The sequence below is a fragment of the Polypterus senegalus genome, chromosome 3, assembly GCF_016835505.1.
Source record: "Polypterus senegalus isolate Bchr_013 chromosome 3, ASM1683550v1, whole genome shotgun sequence".
NCBI classification, from domain to species: Eukaryota; Metazoa; Chordata; class Cladistia; order Polypteriformes; family Polypteridae; genus Polypterus; species Polypterus senegalus.
The window spans coordinates 151,269,405-151,279,530 of record NC_053156.1 but is presented as its reverse complement, the minus strand read 5'-3'; the positions used below and the strand labels follow the sequence as shown (position 1 = coordinate 151,279,530).

Genomic DNA, 10,126 nt, shown 5'->3' with positions numbered 1-10,126 from the left:
CCTAACATAAGTCAAACAGTCCTCTTTGTATTTAGGGTTTTCATGGAAGGACCTGATGATGATGGTCACGTAGACTTCTGGCTTTCAGTCCATCAATGTTGGTGCATCATGATGCTTTGAGTAGGTGGTGGTGGCGCAGGCCGCCACCACAAAGAAACCAGAAAAAGAAACAGAAGAGAGAGTAGGGGTCAGTACGGATTTTGGAGCCACTGTGAATAGTTATTATGAAGAATTGAACATACAGAGTATCAGTATTAAGTTAAGGTGAAGTTATAAAAAGGCCATGTTAAAGTAATGTGTTTTCAGCAGTGTTTTAAAGTGCTCCACTGTATTTGCCTGGCGAATTCCTATTGGCAGGCTATTCCAGATTTTAGGTGCATAACAGCAGAAGGCCGCCTCACCACTTCTTTTAAGTTTAGCTTTTGGAATTATAAGGAGACACTCATTTGAAGATCTAAGGTTAAGATTTGGAATATAATGTGTCAGGCATTCCGATATATAAGATGGAGCGAGATTATTTAAGGCTTTATAAACCATAAGCAGTATTTTAAAGTCAATCCTGAATGACACAGGCAACCAGTGTAGTGACATCAAAACTGGAGAAATGTGTTCGGATTTTCATTTCCCATTTAGGATTCTAGCAGCTGCATTCTGCACTCGTTGCAAATGATTTATGTCTTTTTTGGGTAAAAAGAAAATCCAAAGAATAGTCAAAATACAGAGCACAGAGTTAAAAAAAAAAACAGTAAATACACAGAAACTCACAACTCCCAAGTGTATTCAGATAAACTGCAAATGACTGTGGGCTGACATCACCTTTACAGGGTAAAAGAGTTCCTTGTAGTGATGGACAGGTAGCCCCCTCTTGGAGAAGCACCAACAAAAAACAAGGAATATAATCGAGGCATACATACAAAGGCAAAATTAAATACCAAGAATAATACAAATAAACAAAAATAAAATGAATACAAACAAAAGAATCAAAAATGAGAAAGAGGAAAAAAAACAAGGATTTGAACCCCAGCCAGGGGAAGAACCCTGGCTGAAATATCAAACCTGCTTGCCCCATTCCATCTCTTCTTCAGGCATTCTTATCTTATTATTCTGATCTTCCAGAATTTCTCTAGATTGATAGACTTGGTTAGTGGTTTTCAATTAGAAAGACACAACATTTCAATTACGGACAGATCACATTGCCTAGCCTGACTGGGAGTTTATATGACATAGTAAAGGAAAAGAGACTCCAACCAGTCTCTGCAGTTTCGATTCAGGAGGAGTAATGCAGATTCTACTTCTGTGAAAAGAAAATGTAAATGTCTGTGGGGGTTTGCCAGTCATGTCTACGTACAGCACATTAAAGACCATGAACTCTGGCATATTTTGCAGGAGATGCTGCGCAAGCACTGGGAGATAGTTACACACCATTCAGTTGCTCTATTTTCAGCACAACAGCTGTCTTGATGTTCCCTTAATTTTTTTTTGTTCTTTATTTCACCTTATACAATTTCTCGTATTAGGAATTTGTTAGTTTTCACATACCCCTTGGGGTCTGAGCGCAGGGTCAGCCATTGTACAGTGCCACTGGAGCAATTGAAGTTTAAGAGCCTTGCTCAAGGGTCCAGCAGAGTATGATCTCTTTTGGCAATGATGGGGATTCGAACTGGCAACCTTTGGGATACCAGCACAGATCCTATTCATGATTTTTATAAACATGATATAAAAGGGTCTCAGGATGCAAGGATTATAAAACACTGGAGTGGATTCAAACCAAGAACAAAATGCTTGAAGCCTAAGGTTATAGTTATCTTTCACATAAGACTTGTTTTTTGTTGCACGTGAGAAGGAATCAGCTATTGTGAATGTTTCACCAATGGAGTAGAGGCTGAGCTCTGGGTATTGCACCAAACATTAGTAGCATAGTGGGAGCTTAGGTAAAACACTGTTTAATGTAACTCTACTTTATCATCAATGTCTACCATCAAGAACTGTGGGTATTTACTGAAACAAATGTGACAACAGATAATAACGGTCAAAATTAAGTTCATAAGACCAGCAGGATGGTGGTTTTCACTCTCCATGATGCATAGAACTGTCCAACTATCTTGAATGATCTTGGGTAGAATTTGCTGCTACTACAGGTTGTAAGGAGCTAGGTAAGGGTGTTTGGAGGTCTAATGAGGATGCTTTCTCATGGAGAAGTATTGGGCATAAGATCCAGGTGCTAGAATGTTCTTCTGTTATGAATTGGAGACAATTCCATAGAGAACAGGGTGTGAGGCCTCCAAAAGCCTTCACAAGCCAGGTCTGTCCTCCTTTGCCTGGCTGGATTAGGCCTCACCCCAATGTGCTTGACTCCTAAACTCACAAGCCTGCTTTGACCTACAGGACTAAAGGGGTTAAATCTTTAAAGTTACACTAAATTGTCCCAAAGTATTGACATGCCCTTCAAGAGAAGGTGAAACCATAAAACCTTGTCTCGGAGAGAAAGACTACAAAAAGGATCTTACTAAAAATGAAAGCAACAGAGAAAAATAACAAAACCTCAAAAAGGGAACAAAAGCACAGTTGCCTAAAAGGCAAGCATCAGATAACAAGTTTCAATACGAGATCATGAATTCATAAACTTAAAACAAAGCTGTAAAATATCAAAAAGGCAGTAAATACAATATTAAAACAATATTCATAACTCACCTAGAATTCATTGCCCCATGTCTGAGCTCTTCTTCTGTTTTGACCTAAATAGCCAGAAGATGGGCTCAGGTGTGGTGACATTAGGCTGGCTCTGCCACTTGGGGTGCCACCCACAAAATGCAAGGGAAATAAGAAAACATAGATTTACATATAGAAACTTAATAACACATGCTGTAATTGGAACATTATAAACATAAAATAAATAACTTGATAAAAATAGACAGAAGAGGGATAAAAAAGAAAGAAAAGCAGGGACCAGGGAACAGAATCTGTCAGATGCAAAACATCTTAAAGTTGTCTGAGATAAGGGAATTACTCCATTCAATAATAACCAGGACAGAAAAATAACAAGGGAGCAAGAAAGTGAAATACAGGAGGGTATCATCAATATAGCAATAGATATAGATAGGTAATATTATGATTATATTATGATTATCATTCAAAATAATATAGTCTGGTAGAATAAAAAAAGATTTAAGAACTGAACCCTGGGGGCCACCACAAGTAAATGCTGGTTAAAAGCACAGAGAATCACCATAAAACTGAGAAGGTCTTTACTCAAAGGTAATCAAAATAATTTAACTGCTGGGCCTGGGATGTCTCCCAATTTGCATGCCAGATTAAAGTTGTTACTGGTGTCAAGAGCAGCAGCAGTAATATTTAAAAGCAAAAAGAACATAGCATTTGCCAGAACATGGATTAAACACAAACGGTTTATAACCCCTAAGACATTTCTCTGCTACTATATGATAAGGTTAGAAACTGGATTGAAAAGTCTCAGACATTTTTTTACATGTCAAAGCAGACAAAACATACTTTACCATAGCTTTTTTTCTCTTTATCTTAGAAATAAAATAACAAATGTCTTAAGCTATCGAGGGTAGAAGATTTTAATCGACGTTATCAAGAAAACGGTTGTTATTGAATCGATATCTGACATTTTTCAAATTCCCATCTGTCCCATTTAACATACGTCAACTGGTAGTTAATATTAATGGAATTTCAGAGCACTGGCATGAAGTGGTTAAAAATATTGTTTAACGAATAAACACATTCAGAAATATCACATTGTAACAGAACATAGTAGATGAGCTACATAATGTATTATTTACAAAACAATTTTAGTTGAAATATGTTTACAACAACGATGATTCCAAATTGAATTAACCATGGCAAAAAAAGAGCAAAAAGATAACAAAACAACATTACCTGCAGTGCTCCAATGAATAATAATACTAAAGCGTCACTTCAGTGATAGTATTAGAATAACAATTAACTAGTAACTAAAAGTGCCTTGTTAAAAGTATAATAATTTTGAAAGTTGCTTTATATCTGAACCACAGTTTATAAACTTTGATATAATACAGTGATTCTGCATTCTCCTCCCGTAGCATAGCGCCATTTTTTCCACTTAAAAGATTGAATAAAACAAATCAGCCCAGCCTGGAGTAACTTATTCTTAAATTGTCACATTTAATGTGACTTACCTAAACCCATTTGGGTTACACTGCATTACTAAATTGCGGTTAACAGCTGAATCTCAGAATATATTATTTTACCTTAAGCATGGGAAAACATTTCTGCTATGTTCATTGTTTTTTTCTTTCTATGAGCTTTATTTTCTTAAGAGCAGAAAACCTTTTGGGATGCCTTTTGAATGCTTCAAAGCAACAAACCCAATGAAAGTGTAAGTATAAAATACAATATTCTTTACTCTTTTCTGACAAATGAGTTTTCAGCTCTAAACCTTTCAAGTTCAGTTTACAAGGTTTTCCTTTAATTTCTAATGTGATATAATTTAACAAAAGCAAATGCACCCTAAATGGAACTTCTATAATCACAATATAGCAATTTATTATTTTGTTTATCTGTTGGCTTGTTTATTTAAATCTGGAAAGAAGGAAAACCACAAACATCATTTAATATAACATACTGTACATCAAAAACTGCAGTAATACACAAACAACTCACTCAGCACACACCAGCTTTCATTTACAAAAAATGCAATCTTTCTTATATATATGATGTCTCACACTGATTTACTGTCACAGCAATGCAAGTTTTTACAAAAAACACAACAACGATCTGCCAAGTTGCTGTCCTCTTGTAAGCATCATAAGAGATAATTGCAATTATGGTCATATCATTATAGCCTTTAAATCTCTTCTTAGGTTGCTGCTTAATGTACCAATGAATTTTAATGGCCTGCTTTTAACTCTTAAAGCTGTATATCATTCATCTCCATCTTACCTTCCTTCACATATTAATTCTTAAACAGAATGTATCGCATAATTACAAGAAGAACATTTTCCTACAATTACAATGCTGTCCATGGCATTAAAGGCTTTACTTAAAGAGTCTCTAATCTTCAGAACGGCCTGTCATCCCAAGGATGGCCATAATGAGGGGAAATCACAGGCCATACTGTTGTGAATCTTCCTGTGTACAGCCCCAGATGCAGTGCATGTTTGACTGGCACATAACACTTTGGAACCTGCCTTAAGAAGTGGCATGTAATTTCAAATACTTGTGAATCACAAACCGGTCAAAACTGGTAGAGCCAGATACTTGCTTTAGATGCCCAAGACAAACAAGCTCTGAAATTTGAGGTGAAGAGTCACAGGTGAGTCTGTGCTCTCCTCTTTAGACAGTTAAGGAAGGCCTGAAAGGGACAGCAGACCATCACAGGACATTCTCACACACATATATCCACACTAGCCTTACCCATCTAACTAACGCCATTCCTTGAGACAATGAATGGTGCTCCTCTGCATAGATCGAGCACTTAAGTCAGAACTGGTACTAATACTGCTGTGACATACTCATAAGGAGCATGCGGAGGTCTCTTGCAATAACTTGGTGTACCATGAGTGGCCCAACATCCTTGCACCCCTCCGAGCTTAAGGAACATTAAATGCATATTTTGATTTGGGTAAATGACATGTGACAAATGATGACATTAAAAAATAATGGCTCACTATGACATCACACCTGCATCACTCTCCTGCAAGGAAAGTGAGGGACTGGAAATTTGACCTACGTTATTCCATTCAGTGTTGCAAAAATAGTGAAATGACTAACTCCAGTGACCATGTGGAGCAGCTGGCTACCACCAACTACCTAGTTAATGTATCCCCTGAGTCTCTCACCTGGTTATTACAATGACAGACCTGGAAAAACAAGATCATTGAGTGGCATAGTGGGACTGTGGAAACAAAAAAGACAGAAGTAAAACAAAGGACTCGCTCTCCTCATCTTCCACGCCAAGGCATGAAAAAATAAGAATCAGAGGGATTCACAGAAATGAAATGCTCCGCACTATTGGTCCTCCCCTCCTTCAAGTGTCGTTAATTAAGATACATCATACGCAATTTTCCCAGGCTGGATAAACTGATTGTGCCTGGTCAATTGGAGAACCCTACTTTTTGTTGACTGTGTCTGTAAACTGTACCCCTGTCTAACCCATTCTGTAAATCAAAGAAGGCAAATGGGCACAAGGTTCTCATTAATGAAAGTTCTTCTTGACGTAACTTTGGCAAAATCACCGACTTGTTAAGAAGATTTGCCGAAATCAGCAAAATGCATTGAAGTCAACGAGGAAGGAGGAACTAGTGCAATGGACTTTTAAGTGCCATTGAGGGCTAGAAAAGCATCCTTTAACTATACTGGATTGATTATTGTGGCAAAAAATATGACCTGAACGGTGAGGTAGCAGTACTAACCACAACACCACCCTGCCTCAAACAACAAAAGATGCAGGCGAACAATAACCACAAACAAAATGCAACAAATGACCAGAAACTATATCATTACATTTACAGAATTCAAATCTTTGGGGTGCTGATTGTTCCAGGGGAGCAGGTAACACAACTCAATCTTGGAGTCTCAGCACTAGCGCTCCAGGTCCATATAAGGAACAAAGGCACAATGAACCTTAAACTTGTGAAATTTTAATAATGAAAGATTTATTATTACTTACAATGTGTTTCTATATTTTAATGTAAGAAATAAGAGCGAAGCATCTGCACTGATAGACCAGATGCAGCTGGCATATCTTTTTTTGTTTCTGATCTATTTGTGCAGATATGTCACACTTTTGTTTTCATCAGAAACACAGTAAGTGGTAATAAGTCTTTCGTTGTTATTATTACTTCAAAGGGTTTAAAGAGTTTTTCTGACTTGGTGAAGGGCTCCTCTAAGGCTTGTTTTGACTAGGGATCACACCACATGGCTAATTGTGAATGCTTTCAGTCCACATCCCCTCCCCTTATATGGACTTGATGCATGGCCAGTGAGAGGGCAGGGCTCCAGACACCCGAAGTCAAAGATTGGTTTGCACAACTCCATGCTGGCACTTCCCTCTTTCGACTTCAGAGTACCGGCAGATAATATATGCATACCATTATTAGTATATATTTGCACATCCAACTAGTGTGATGCAAGGGATCCGTGTTATATATATATATAAGGGGTCATACCTTTCATTGGCTGGAGTAATGACATTAAGCATGTGTGAAGCAGATTGACAGAGATCTATGAAATGTGAGGTGGAGTACACATACAGTATGCATGTGTGAAAGACATAGCAGTGCAGGAAAGAGTCCACAGAAGTGCGACCAAGCTGCTTCCAGGGCTACAGGGGATGAATTAGGAGGAAAGACTAAAAGAGCTGAGCATTTTCAGTTTAAGTAAAAGATGATTAAGAGGAGACATGATTGAAGTGTTTAAAATTATGAAGGGAATTAGTACAGCGGATCAAGACTGTTATTTTAAAATGAGTTCATCAAAATCATGGGGACACTTGTTAAGGGTAAATTTGGCAAAACCTTTAGGATGTTTTTCTTTATACAGAGAACCATGGACACTTGGAATAAGCTACCAAGTAGTGTGGAAGACAGTAGGACTTTAAGGACTTTCAAAACTAGACTTGATGTTATTTTAGAAGGATTTAGTGGATAGGACTGGTGAGCTTTGTTGGGCTGAATGGCCTGTTTTTTCTCTAGAGTTTACTAATATTCTAATGTAAAATTCTGTACATGGCTGCTCTTTGATGTTACTCTGACCTTGCAAAGCATCATTGGGCTCTAGGAAAAAAATTGCTTTGCCACAGGTGAAATTTCCTGGAAATATTCAGTGAACAAGGTCACCACCACACACTGATTATTTGCTGTAAAATCCGCTTTAGAGAATTTTGCCAGTCAACACTAGTTGGCACATTAGTTGATTAGGGCAGTAATATGACCATGATTGTTAGGCAAAACATTACACCACAAATATACATAATCAAAAAGATCAGGTTTATCTATATTCACAGGGAGAGTCACTGTTATTCCATGGCCTGCTGTGTGCTTACTGAACAGAGCATTATATGGAACCTGGCAGAAATAGTCCTCTCTACACCACCCAATGGAGTAATCATTGGACTGACTTGAAAAAAATCTGTTGTGGAAAAAAAAATCAGGTTGCCCACCTCTATGAAATATGAGTCCCTGTCTTATTTATTGCAGAAGACTTGTGGAGAGGTTCAGCCAGACCCTTAAACAAATGTTTATAAAACTTGTACAAACAAACAGGAGGCATTGGGAGTAACTGTCCCTTTCACCCTATTTGTCAACCCTTTGAGTTACAGAATGGGAGACAAGCAAGGGAAACCTTTGACAAAGTCAAGGAAAGTTAGGAGGCATAGAGTTACCCCAAATGGAGGGGTTTGAATACAATGAACAATGATTCAGACTTTTTGAGAAACTGTGCCCCTGTGGTGCAAGAACACAACAAAAGACAAAATGGACTCAACTTTGACTGTATGACTGTATAGCTGCAGAACCACAGCCCTTGACCTTCAACTGTGGAAAACTCAAATACTGCTTGTTAGTACATGGATTTACCCTGATTATTTACCACGGCCCTTTAAATCCCAATGCGATGTGACAATGTGGTTTTTAGACTTACAACCACATAAAAATCAAAGTAGTACATAGAAAAGGGACTCTGCCACCTCTCAAATCCACGACTTTGTAGCCAAGTACTCTCACTATTTAGGGTTGAGCTGACAGAAGGGCATTGCCAAAAACATGGGTTAGGTGAGTGGCTTACAGGGACCAGTTTGATAGTAAACAGAAAGAAAGGGGTTATGGTACAGTCTCTAGCATGTCATCCACTTCTACCATAACGGTAATGAAGGTCCTGCCCGAGGACCAGTGACATCCCTTTTTGGTGACCATACAGTATATAAAGGGCAGTGAAACAGGAGGTGAGAGCAATTTGTGAAAGCAGCTCTCAGGTACACTGTCATTACAAAATGCTATAATCTAACTCCAGAGCAGATTTTTTATTTATTTTTTCCCTTTGCCTAAGGTAATTAAATGGAGTTTTCTCTGCTGGCTTCCCAACCCTTCTAACATGTTGTCTGTCCTTTTATTAAAATATGCAAAAGGCATAATATAGAAGAGCAAGAACAATACAAATTATCAGCATAATATGAATCAGAATCTGAAAAAATCGGCAAGAGAGAAGCCAGCACTAGAGCACTAAAATGGATTTAAAGAAAGGTGTTGCAACCAGCATCAGCTTTTAATTATAGACTCCTAGCCTAATTAAGCAAGCTACCATTATTAGGATACACTTAAGGGTGCAAATTACAGAGAAAAAGACAAATTAATAGAAAAACAATAAAAGAGGTTTAAGTATTTAAAACTGCAGAAAAATACTTCTAAATGTCTTAGAAAAGTAAAAATTACATTAAAATTACATTGCTGTTCTTTTTTGAATGCAGAATAAGAAAAGAGAGAGAAAAGGGACAAGTTAGTTAAATGAGATCAGCTAGAGGTAAAATAACCCAGTGATGGTGAAATTAGTTGGAATAGAAGCCTGCAGCCATGAAGGCCCCCAATATTAAATTTCAAAACCTTTTTGGTGGCTGAAACTCACTTCAGGTACCTAAAGAGTACAAGTTGGAAAAAAAAGCTCAGAAATATGCATGTCAGACTTTAAACTGAAAGTATACAATTGGACTTTGAAATAAAAAAAGTACAAACCTATGAGGGCTAGCAAACCGCCAATCTGTGACACCCTAAATGTAAGGCTATCCTAAAATCTTATTTTTAGGAAACATAAAGAGAGATACTACACAATGATACATATATAATTTGAAGTTTCTAGCTGTACAGCTATAGTTTCACTTGCAAAAATAAATAAAACAATAACAATGACGCAGAAAATCATTTGGTAAACTGATGGCAAGAAAAGAATTTTAAAAAAGAGAAAATCATAAACACTTAAAATGTTAAGGATGCCCATCTATACCCTGCTGTTTCAGCCTTATTCAAGTCACTAGGCGGCACTCCAGCTTCTGTTTTATAACAGTTAAGAATTTTTTGGCAAGCCACCACTTTTGTTATAGGTCCATTTTGATTAATGTCACTCGTTTGGATGCACA

At 37.5% G+C, this 10,126-nt stretch overlaps 1 long non-coding RNA gene across 1 annotated transcript in view; it reads right to left on the bottom strand.

Annotated features, from left to right (window-relative positions):
- Nucleotides 1-1,629: 1,629 nt before the first annotated feature.
- The window catches only part of LOC120526826, a 152,606-nt gene continuing 144,109 nt past the window's right edge, over nt 1,630-10,126 (bottom strand). Inside the window, exon 3 of the long non-coding RNA XR_005633179.1 lies at nt 1,630-2,788. This is a non-coding gene — a long non-coding RNA (uncharacterized LOC120526826). The remainder of the gene's footprint in view (nt 2,789-10,126) is intronic.